Raw genomic sequence first — 12,812 nt, forward strand, 5'->3', positions numbered from 1 at the left:
GAAATCACTGAATGGTACATATACTGGTATTAATGAATTCACCAAGCAACCTTCATATACACCAGGAAAGCTTAATAAGGATTAAAACAATGAAAAGTCACAAGTCCCAGTAGAGAAAACTCTTGTGGAAACCATATTTAAAGGACAGAATTAACATAAGGTGTATAAAACTTGGAAATATTTTCCCCTGAAACTACTGTGTAGTTTATAGGCAAATTCCTATCCTAGCTTTGCTTTCATGTGTTTTACTAAACTGAAATTCACTGTAGGTTTCTAAAGTAACAATGCATTAGGGAAATATATATATATATAACATTTTCTCAGAGAGGTGTTACAATATAAGTACAGTCACAATCAATAAGACAAAACAAAAGTTTATTTTAGGGCTTTTTATTTTTATTTTATTGCCTTCTTTGTAACTCCCTTGGGATGTGTGGAGCCAGGATGAGAAGAGAAAACTAGCACGTAAATTTATGTGCAGAAATATCAAATTTAGGGGAAGGAATTATGGAATTCCAGTGGATGATGTTTAGAATCTAAGCCCTGATGCTCACAGCTGTGCAGATCATTGGTGTAGGAAGTAGTAAATTGCATCTGGGAGGCTGTGAGCAGAGCAAGCACAAAGTGTACCCATCCGAGTTTATGGTAGTGTACACAAATAAGCCAGTCTGAATGCCCATGTGACTACAGCTCATAAAAACACTTTGTACATTACTGTCCAACAGGATTAATTGTAGTAGATTTTTTTTTCCTTTTCTCATTAACTGCTAGGCCCCACTCTCTAAAAAGACAATAAATACTGACTCTTGGCATTCCAGGTATTTTCTGATGTCTTATGGCAGAGGTGAGAAAGGATGGACAAAAACACGAAGCAAGAGTTGTCTGGTTTGTTTTTTTTTTTTCTTCCTCTTCTTCAGAGCAAAACTTACCAGTGAGAATAAGTGTTTCTCTCCCTGCATCTAAGTTTAACAATACTTTGATTTATCTGACTTGCTTGAAACTTTAACATTTTCTTCCATAATGTTTGCTCAGGGCTGTGGGTTGAGCAGCCCTCTGGAAGACCTGCTGTATGTTCCTCCCTGCACTACATCTCTGCCAGCATAGCATAAACAAGTAACGTAAGTCGTATCATAGTCACCTTCAAGCTAAAAAACCTTGTACCCACCCTTTTCATTGCAGAGAAGCTCAGACAGCTGTTGGCTCCTTGGGCTGTTCTGTGTGCCTTTGGTGCACACCCACTCATGTTTTTATACACACACACAACTTTTAAAATATCTGAACAACCTTGAATATGTAGCTCACAGCTTTCAGCACTGCCCTATTTCAGTGGTGGGTGTGGCCACAAGAGAGAAGATCCTAAAACCATGTGAATGCACAAAGAGTATCAGATTTATTTATTAAAAAAATAAAAATAAAAAATAATCATTGATGGAGTGTGTCCCTTAAGATCTGGCTTTCATTTCATACAGAAAGCACCTGGCCAAGTCTTCAAGAGGCAGATTTTTGGGACAGTTTCTCAAAAGACATGAGGGCGGATTTGTCCAGGTGCTGTCCTTCATGCTTCCTGTTTGCCAGGATTGCCGAATTTATTAACTCAGTGAAATGAGATTGGCAGAGAATTTGGTCCCAAAAGCCCAGCCTTGACTTATGGTGTATCATAAAATTACGTATTTCAGAAGTGTTGCTGAAGCCTAGGGACTGACTATGAAAGTTTATACGGCATGGAAAATGTCAGCCATGACCAAGACAAGAAGCAACTCTTAAAACACAATGAAAACAAAAAATCTATCTGGAGAACAAATAAAAGAGTGCAAATAATCATCCTCTTTCCCTCTTGTCAAGAAGGGCAAAGCTGAGGTAAGGCAAGTGTTTGGTGGCTGGCTTGGCCCCATAAGCAGTGCTGAAGAAAGGCAACATCAGTAATGTTTTTAAGAAAACACAGGAAAGCATTCTTCCTTTGTGATCTGCTTTTTTAAAGTATCTGTCCCTAGAATGAGGAAGGTGAGGAAGCTCTCCACACAGCTATTAGCCCATCCAATACATCCTGTGTTTTGTTTCAGATAAGCACCAAGCCTGTGTGGGTGTCTGCTCCACTTGTTTTCTATTTCATTAGCTGTTGATGGAAAGAAAAAACGTTGTATCTAGCTTGCTTGCTGTTCACCTCTGAACCTGAAGCCTGCAGCGTAGTTTTGTTGTGACTAAAAAGTCCAACTTCAACCAGAACCACAAGCTCCCTATTGATTTTAGTGGAGCAGAATCCAGGCCTTCCCCCTCTGCCCCCCGCAGGCTGCATGCTGAGCACTGATAGCCAGGCGGGAGGTGGGTCTCCAGCATGGGCAGCCATCCAGGGCTTTCTCTACGACCACCCATGGCGGGGCTGGGCCAGGCTGTGCTGCAGATGTAGGTGCACAGGGCAAGCTGGGTGGCAGGGCCTCCCAGCACCTGAGGTGGTGCCTTGATGGCTTTTCTCTGTGCAGCAAACTGCTGACCAGACTCTCCCTCTCAGGTTTGCCCAGTACCTGGCCCCCTCCTTCCAGTGCTGCTCTTGAGACCCAAGCCCAAACACCATCAGACATAATATTTCCCTTCCATCTGCTTGTCCTCTGCACCCTGTCCTTTCATGCTTCCTTGGCAGTTATTTATCATCTCCTTCTGCTTCAGAGCTTTCAGCAGCAGGCAATGAGGATCTCCCAGAACAGCTTCACTGTCTCTTAAAGCCATGCTGTGCCCAGAACTCCCTGGGGCTGCTGCTGCCACCCATAACCATACAAGTTCTCCTTCAGGTATTTTGGGATGCTGCTGCTCACCCAGGTCTATAAGTATGTAATTAACATTTCTTTCAGACCATAGCAGCCATTGCCTCTGACACATGTCCTTTCTCACTGTTTCCTGATTCCTGTCTCCTGATTTTATTCTACTCTTATTTCTCTCCCTGCCTTCAGGAGCACTGCTAATCCTCTTGGACTCTACATGTGAAGTAAGAAGTGACAATACAAACACATTCCTTCTGTGTAACGTCACGAGTTTTGGAGCTGGTCCTGCTGGTTGCTCTTCCTCAGTAAAGCCATTTATTCTCCCATGTTACTGGCAAAAAACAGAAACTGCTGTGTATATCGTCTCCTAGCCAAGTTCATCATGCAGGGATGAAGCACAGTCAGAGAGGCATAGTCTGTGGCTCTGTTACAGCTCTGTTGCTGTTTACTGAGAGTTGATTTTAGCCTGTGGTGCTAACATAAATTTTTCTGGTAACAGCTCATTACTGACACACCACAACCAAGTCTGGCAGTTCACCTTGAAGATAAAACCAAAAGATTAAAAGACAAATGGTGAGCAGCATCAGCATACTCTGAAATCTACATACACTATAAAGTGAGTGGAACTGCTGCTAGTGACTTCAGGGCTGCTCGTTCATTTCAGTGACTGAGCTCTGGATCATAAAATCCTACTTCACTTTATGACCAAATTTAAAATGTTTTATTACTTTTCATTTATCTTCTCTGCTGACAGGCTAAGAGGAAGCCACATCTGAGCCATCACCATCCCACTGCGCTACTGATCACTTTTTTAAGAAAAGGTAGAGCGCTATTATCAGCTAAGCCTCTGCAGGGGGTGATACCATGTAGAAGTCAACTCAGCAGGTATTTTTTGCCTACTGTTTCACTGTCCTTAGCATTGCAGTGATATGGGCAACAACCGCAAGTGCTTGTTACAGCTTTGACTGTGTCACATCGTGGGAGGGGAACATGACAGACATTTTGCTTCTCCCCTCCATCCCACCACGCTGTGAGCAGCTGTAACAGAGAAGGCAGGTCTTCGGTGGACATCCACAGCCATGAACTCATCTTTGTCAGAGTAACCTGTGATCCTCATTACTCACTGTGACTGTGAAAAATGCCCACAAAATGTAACAGGCCTTTACAGCTAAGGGCTAGGTGGAAAACTACAGGGAAGGCTGTTTGTTGTACCATACGCAGTTGGGCTTATGGAAGAAGAAGGATGAGAGGGGGAAGCAGAAGGAGGGAGCTGTGCATAATTGTCTTTCTAACCATGCTATCCACTGTAAAAGTGTGTTTTTACAATCTTATAAAACAATGCTTCAACTCTTAATTAAAATCCATTTTTTTCTATAATAATGCATGCAAATATGTCTACTAATACATCTGGAAAATGTGTTCTCACATGTCTCCTAATAGGGATATTTCCTTTGGTTAAAGGATACTAATATAGCTGTAGTGTTACATGGTGCATTAAAGCCATTTACAGATGTTAGCTATCCCCTCACTGCTCATTCACAATACAATTATAATAGAAATGAATGAACCTCAAAATGAGCAAACTTACCATGTTTTGAACCTCTGTGGTCTAAGCAATAAAAAGAATAAAAGGAAAACAAATCAAATATCTGAGAAGGAAACATTTGTTCAGCTTTATCTCATGGGATTACAGCTTGAGCAGAGTTGTTTGATTCAGACCTATTCACTTATCTCTAATTAATAACATAAAAGGTTCGTTCCTCTCTTTGGTAGCACAGTGGTTTTTAAATTAGCTGTTTCACGTGCGTAAGTCATCGCACTGTCCTTAAGACTGCATGTCTCATTGTATTTATCAAATCCGCACTTAAAAAATCAAGTGAGTAGTCCTCTGAGCAGCAGAAATAACGTAGTTGGTCCTTTGCAGAAATGCATCTTTTTTGTTAAATTCTCTAGTATCTAGCAAGGCACAAATTTTGATCAAAGTTTCTCTCCTATGGTATAGTCTGTATAATGGCTCTCTCCTGTATGAGTTTTCTGATAATCTTGTTCAAAGCTTATTCAGCTCCAGGTGCATCCATTTCCTCAGGTTTCTGTCCTTTATGTACCCATTTGTCTTAATATTTGTCAGCCATAGGGATACGAAACTGCTAACCTTTCTGGCAGATGTACATGTATTTGAAATTCATTGAAGCTTCTAAGAGTTGTTTAGGTTGAACAAACAAACAGATGAAGAGACACAAGCTTCACTCCTTTCTCATACCAGAATGAAAAACAGTTCACTGGATTCTGAACCAGTCTAATTTGGTACAGGCTCAGGAGAAGGCAAAAGGAAACATCATAATGTCATTTCTTGCTTCTTTTGCCATGAGCTCATCCTAATTCTCACAACAACAGTTCTCTGGCTCTGCTCTACTGCATTTTCAAATCTATTGTTTGTTTTACTTGCTAAAGGTAAGCCAGTAAGTGATTTTGTGATTTACTGGCATTATTGAAGAGCAAACACACTCAGAGTGTGTTTAACTGAAAGTGGAATCACTTTTTTTTTTTTTTTAATGAAGCTTAGAAGTTACAAAAAAAAAAAAAAACATTTTCCAGTATGGAACATGACTCTTTTTTGAGTTATTAGAAATACTTCAGCATTTCAAAATGAAAAAATACTACCATTAATTATTTTCTTCCCAACAAAAGTACTTTACTGGGATTGAAATAGGTTTGAAAGTTGTTTCAGTTATCCTAGCTGTATTTGTTTCTACAAAAATATAAATAAATAAATAAATGCGTAGAGATTCTTTTCTCTCAGCTATAACATTAGTTTTGTGCCCTTTCAGCAATCTCCCCACCATTACCCAGTGTCATGTGCAAGAACTAGTAGTATAAACCAATTTTCTACTGTTGTGTGAAAGAACATACAACACAATGCCAAAATGGCATATTATGTTGATATGTTTATATTAACAGCTTTCAGTCTTTTCCATTTTGTAGCTGAACAACCAGTCACCAACAGCTAACCCTCTCAGGTGCCTTCTAGAAATCTTTTCAGCAGTCTTTTTTTTACCATGCTCTAGTAAAGACACTACTGAGATCGCAAAATCCCACCTTCCATGTGGGTCTTTTCTATAGTGTTCACAACGATCAATGGCAAATAATTGAGCACACCTGGCTCATTAAACACCAGATGTTTACAGTTTTTTGTCAAAAAAATTAGTTTGACACTGCCAGTGAGGAGGAAGTTACCAAGCTTTACAGCAACTAGGGTTGTGATCCCTTAGACTTCAAGCCAATCTGATAGTTTAACTCCACATTTCAGCAAGCATCTCTCCTTCATCTGGACCCATCCTGCTGCCACACTAGCTGAGAGCTGCTCTCTCAGACATTCTTTTTCCTGTGCCTTTCTGTAAGATTTTGTTGAGCTATTTATTCAGGAGTGAATAGTGTTTATCTATCAATTGCTTTGCAAGACCAAATGAGTCAGCCTTCTTCCCAACCACCAAATTAGCATTTTGAACCTGCTGAGCATCTCCTTATGGATGTGCCAAACTGACTGTTAGTAATTAAGGTACTCAGGTGAGATGAGTAGTTTGCACAGCAAAGAAGAATTTTCATTAAACATTATCAAAATACAGCATCTTAATGAGGAACTTATCCTTGTGTTGTATTTCCTCTGAGCCTGAGAGACTGGTAGCATGTTGCATTATGACAAGTCTTTCTACTGCAAATGAAATTAGATGAATGTCTTGAAAGTCTGTCTGATCATTCATTACTTTATCCTCTAGAATAATAGACAAACGACTATAATTTCTTTAAGATAAAAATGAAGCAAACACAGTCATGGTAAAATTGGTATTTATCTTTCTGACCTGAGGTCAGAAAGCAGAGAGAAAATTGGTTTTGAATAGAAATCAGGAAGTTCTCCTGACCTTGAAGTAATGGATCCATGAGATCTAAAAGTCATACCAAAGTCAAGATTTTTGCTTTGTTCTTTCAGGCTGTTATTATATTTTTCTTTTGTATTTATTTTATAGGCAAATATTTTTATCTCTATATCTTAGATGTGTGCTCAGAGAACCTAAACCTTATAGAATGACATTCCATCCTGATTTTTAAATGGTTTGACTTTTATTTAGTATTTGGTAGTATCATCAATTTATTATCCATAATCACAAAGGGCTTTCTATTGTATTTTTCAAAATATGAAAAACAGTATTAGTTCAAAGTACACATGAAATAAGCCAAAGTTTGTCAATATACATTTTCTTTGTTGAAACTGTGTATTATCAAACGGAAACACTAAAAGTTTTGTGAAGGATGAAAGGACATATTATAAGCCAGAAGGATGCCAAGCCACTGTATTGTTAGTTTGGGATGAAGTTTCAAGAAAGTCCATAAGGGAAGAGGAAAGGCTTGGGCTTCATGGTGCTGACAGTTCAGCAGAGGAGCATCTCCAACAGCTCCCTCCTTTCAGACAGTTATAGCAAGCTTCCTCTTATCCAGACTTTTCAACCCATTTCCTCTGTTGCTCCTCTTAAGTCTTGATTTATAATCCTTTCACCACCTTCAGTTGCTTTCTCTACATACACTTAAGCAATTCAATATCCTTTTTGTGATGAGGTGCCCAACACTGAACACAGTATTTGAGGTCTCACAAGTGCCATATAGAAGGGGACAAAGATCATGAAGTCCACCCCTCTTTCTGTGGGTAGGGACATATACCCACAGAAAGATCAGGTTGCTCAAAACTCTGTCCAGTGACTATAAACACTTCTTATGATGGAGCATCCACACCTTCCCTGGACAACCTATTTCAGTGTTTCACTACTCTTGTGAAAAATTTCTTTCCTATATCCAATTTAAATCTATCTGCAGTTTAAACCCATTAATCTTATCCTGTCCAGGCCCTGGTAAAATGCCTTTCTTCATCTTTCTTATAAGTCCCCTTTATGTATTGAAAGGCTGCACTGAAGTCTCTACAGAGCTTTCTTTTTCCCAAGATAAACAACCCCAACTTGGCTTCTCTTCATAGGAGAGGTGCTCCAGCCCTCTAATCATTTTTGTAGCCCTCCTCTGGATTTGTTCCCCTGTACCAACGCTACTGAGATGAACACAACTTTATTTGACTATTATTTACACAAAGATAATTTTCTTTGAATCATTGACAGCTGAAATAGTTGAGTCAAATCTATTGATGCAAAACTAAGAAGAAACTATTTTTCCTGATACAAAGAAGAATTTTACCTAGAATTGGACCCTGGCTTGTCAGTGTTAGTGAGACTTCTGAAGGGGTGGAAACCCATGATGCCGTTTTCAAGCAGAGCTTTGGCTTTTATAGGGAAGTAACACATATCTGAAAACAGCCTTGCTGGACTTAACATTAGTGCTGCTGAGTTTCCAAAGGACTGATAGATATTAAAGGATACAAGGCTGGACTTGGCAATTAAGTTTCTGGCATATGTCACAAAAGCTATTTGAGACAGAAGGCAGAGGAAATAGCAAGAGGGCAGACTCTTCTCATTTCAGTGGACAGCCAAGTAGGGCAAACTCAGTCAGCAATCCAGAAGGGCATGTTTCTCTGAGTCACATATTCCAGCCCTACCCCTGACCAAATTGCCTTTAAGCCTCTTGAATCAAAATCTGCTTCTTTCACTGTTCAGGTTTTGAGAACAAGTGGAGACCTGAAGTCTCTTGTCTACCTTTTTTTTTAAGAACAAAATAATAAAAATAAGAACAGAAACCGACCCTCTCCCCTACTTCTGTTGGCTTTTTTTTTTTTTTTTCTTAATCTTAGTTTTCAGTCTTTTCTAGGAAAAATGGTGTCATGGATATGGTTTGATTCAAACCAGCTGTAGAAGTTAATGATCATAAAAACTATCAATACGGACCTGTCTATCAGACACTGTTTAACTTGGATAACAGTATAATATTGAGGGTTGTATTTGAATGTATTAAAACATTAGCATGGCCTACATGCACTTTGAGAGCACACTTAAACTGTTGTCTGTCAGCAATACCAACAGTTTACACTGAGTTTCTCATAAGACCACATTTTACACAAAACCTTGTTTATACTCACTTTTTGAAATATCAGTTGAAGGTTAATTAGAGGGCAGGCAATTTTCTCTAAATTTCTCTATTTAATATGTACTACCTTCTAAAACTTAATTAGCTTATTCACCTTTTTACATGCAAGAACTGATAAATAAGTGTTGCAAAGAAACCTATGCACAATGAGATGCAGTATAGAAGACAGCTGCTTCCAGGGATACAACAGGAAAAGACCTTTAGGAAAACAACAACAAAAATGTAGTATTAATATTCTATATGATCAACTTTGGAGTAATCAAAATAAATAAACATTTCACATTCTCACATTTATAAAAATAATAATTTAATTTGCATATCCTAAAAAGTGTCAGTAGGAGTTTCTTGCTTTGCCCTAGGTTTTCCCCACACTGGCCCTACCAGACTGTGTTGTCTACTATTACATGCTTTTGTTTTAAGGGAACGCCTAAAGGGGAAAAAGATAGACAACACTGACCCATGCTCAATATGAAAAACATAATAATAAGTAGCCTCCTTTCCCAGAAAGCTTCTAACTTATTAGTGGAAGTCTTCATGACCCCAAAAGGAGCCCATCTGCAGCTCAGCACCTGGGCCCAAGCCCATTGCAAAACACTAAGAAATGGTTAAAAAAGAAAGAAAAACCATGCATACAAACCCCAAAATTTAATCAGGAAGTCAATCAATATTTATAACATGCAAATAGCTTCACAGGTCTGTTAACATACTCTAAAACTCTGGTTACATTTGCATATTCAAGTATTTGATTTTTATATACAAGCAGATTCCTAATTACTTTTCTTTTCACTCCAGATAATATAAGCTAAAGTTTTCTATGAAATAAAACACAAAATAGTAACAATAAAATAATCATTATTATTCTTATACAGCAGGAATTTTTTATTTAAAAAAAAAAAAAAAAGGAAATGAATATTTAACAACTTCAGCAATCTAACAGAATATTCCCAAATGGTTCATAACTTAAAGCATAAACATTCATGTACACTGGAGCTTTAACTGCACATTTTATTTACTGCAGTAGTCTTAAAATCCTGCAGATTAGGGGTGTGGTTATTTTTTTGCTATGTCAATGGAGACATAGCAAAATGGAGAATTTTCTACTTTTTTAACGGAAAAGCCTCTGTGACTTTTATTATGACAAAATCTGTTGTGCTATAGGCACTTTTAAAAGGTTAGGTCATTCAGCTGAGGTACAAATCAGTGATGTGTGACTGTACTCAGTCAAGGAGCAGAAGCTGTGTGTGTCTCAGCACGGCTAACACCTACAACTTTTCAATTCTTGTCACTTCTTTGGTTCTTAACATGATGAAGTTGTATTTGCCAGAAGCTCAGTGTTGGGAGGTCCTCATGCAAAGCTCACTGTAGTACAATGGGAGATTTCTTGTAATCCAGGATCTTACCAAAGACACAACGTCTGTGACAGGACACGTTAGTTGGTACTGTTTCAACAGCAGCTTTTCTGTAGAAAGTCATTTCAGAAATTCTTCATGTTACTATGCAAAATTTAGGCTGCAAGCGTCATATAATACAACTTTCTTCTGAAAATGAGCCTACCTTTAAAATTAGACCTTATGTCTCAGGAGTTCATCCACCCTTCCTTTGGGCACCATCCCCATGCTCAGCTTCTCCCAGTGTGAGCAACTCTTCTTTGTGTTCAGTGGGGATTTTTCTTGCTGCAAGCTGTGAATTTTGCTTTTTGTCCTTGCCTTGCACACCCCTGAGAACTACCTGCCTCTGCATTCTCTGTAACACCTGCCAAGCTGGGTAACCAAAGGCTTCAGCTGGTCCCCGTGTCAGCCCTCCCTCCTCCAGGTGAGCACACTCCACTCCTACAGCCTCCTCTACTAACTCACTTGCACATCTCTGCGAACTGTCTTTGTGATTTTCTGCTGGACTTATTCCTTCAGCTTATCAACACCTCTCTTGTGTGAAGGGCTTAAAACAGGACATGGTATTTCTCATATGGCCTCACAGGTGTTGAGGAGAGGGAAATAACTTTCCCTTTGCTTGGTATCTATGATTTTCTTAGTATTCAGCTAAGTACCCCATACCCTCATGTAGGGGAACTTGGGGATAAAGAAGAAAAGTGCTGTTCCCTTCTTACATTTCCCTTCCTCCTTTCCTCACCATTTCCATGTGCAAGATTTATAAGGAAAACATAAAATCATTAAATAGCCCAGTGTTTTCACAGATGGTTTGCAATCTGCATAAATGTACTGGACTGTTCCTCTGGGTCTGGCTGTCAGAGGTACTGGGCCTCTCTCACCAGGTAGGTATGTTTAGGACAAGAGGATCAGCAACATACCCAGAAATTCTGAGCTCACTGTTCATGTGGGATGTCTAATGTTTGAATAGCTTTGGATAATGCAAACCAAAATGCCTCACTACTGTGTGTGTCCTTGAGTGTAAATACAGCAAAATGAGTTTTCCTTTTCTCTTCAGCACTTGCCATAATGATTTGAAACATTTAACTAATCAGCTGTAGCAATTATTAGCTTGCAGCCAAACCATGATTTCTGACTCAGTGCTTCCACCAATACCACATCACTTACATCCCTGGGCTAATTATGCATCTGCTATATGCCCATAAAGCAGATAGGATAGGCCCAAGAAATTATTACAGTGATGTACTTTTGGAATAAATCATTCCAAGAATAGTTGGTATTATCTCCAATATCATGGAGATTAATGAAGTGATTTGTGAATCAGTAAATCCTTTGCTAAATGTTCCTGCTTACATCTACTGTGGGCTGAGCTTGGGCACGTCATCTCCTTGTTTCTCCTCCCAGAGAGTTGTAAGGATGAGCTATCACTTGCATAACTTTCCAAAGGAAAAATGCTCCATGTACCACATTATTAAACCTTGCTGCTGCTATAAAGAGTGCCTCTGGATCTTGTACTTATGTAGGATACGGAGACAGGAATGGATATCTCTGTATCCTACACATACTGGGGCAAAATCCTTTGATCTTCCCTCCAAATAGGGAATTTAATATGATGCAGGAATACTTCAAAAATTTCCTGCTAGCAGACAGAAAGAAGAGAGAGAGAAATACATGGATACTTAGTTCTCTCTTTTTTTTTTTTTCTTTCAATCTCCTTTCTGATGTTCTAACACAAGTCTTCCAGTTTCTCTCTTCCACTTGCTCTGTGTTTCTCTCTCCAAATTCAGACTTGTAGCCTCTCATTTTTCTTTAGTGATGTTCTCTCTGTCACTTTTTTATCATTGAGTTTCTCACTCAGCTCCCTTGGTGTTTTTCTCTAAGACTTTTTGATGCACCGCTGAAAGCACAAAATCAAGAAGAACCCCTTAGCAGTTTTTCTCTGTTTGCTTCCAAAGTTACAAGTGTTTCTTTTGTATTTTTCCTTGTTGGAATTTTTGGTGTTGAATGCATGTGTCTTTAGTTTCTGTTTTGTCTTTTCTCCCCTTTTGCTTTAAATGTGGGTGAAAGTTTAAAATCACACTGTAGTTACTCATTGATGGTTTGTATGAGTATATATCTGGGGACAGGTTGTCAGTTATCCTGCCCTGAATCCTGATCCTCAGGTACATGAGTACACAGAATGAAAAGTGGAACTTAATTTTACAAGTGGGCAAGACATTACTCAAAACAATTATTGTGATAAATTTACTTGGGTTTTAAGAAGATAATCCAACTACACCATACATATATACAGACTTGACTGATTCCTGAAGGAACAATTAAAATCAGAATAGTAGCTGCTTGTCTATATAATGATGAGCTCTGAGCTCAAGTTCTGTTGAGTTAAAATTTCTTTGATGGCTACTAACCTCATCTCAGTTTTTAACAGAAGAAAAGAGCGCCCAAAGAGCATGAAAATGCTTTATCTACCATGTTTGACACATGCGCATTTTAGACAGTGTAAGTCATGCCTTGTTCTTAGTGTGGCTTATTATCTTCCAATTAATCCCTTCAATAAATTGCTTCACACTGAAAATGTCATCTCCTCATAAAGATGTTT

Source organism: Aythya marila, assembly GCF_965140915.1.
Source record: "Aythya marila genome assembly, chromosome: 2".
Taxonomy (NCBI): Eukaryota; Metazoa; Chordata; class Aves; order Anseriformes; family Anatidae; genus Aythya; species Aythya marila.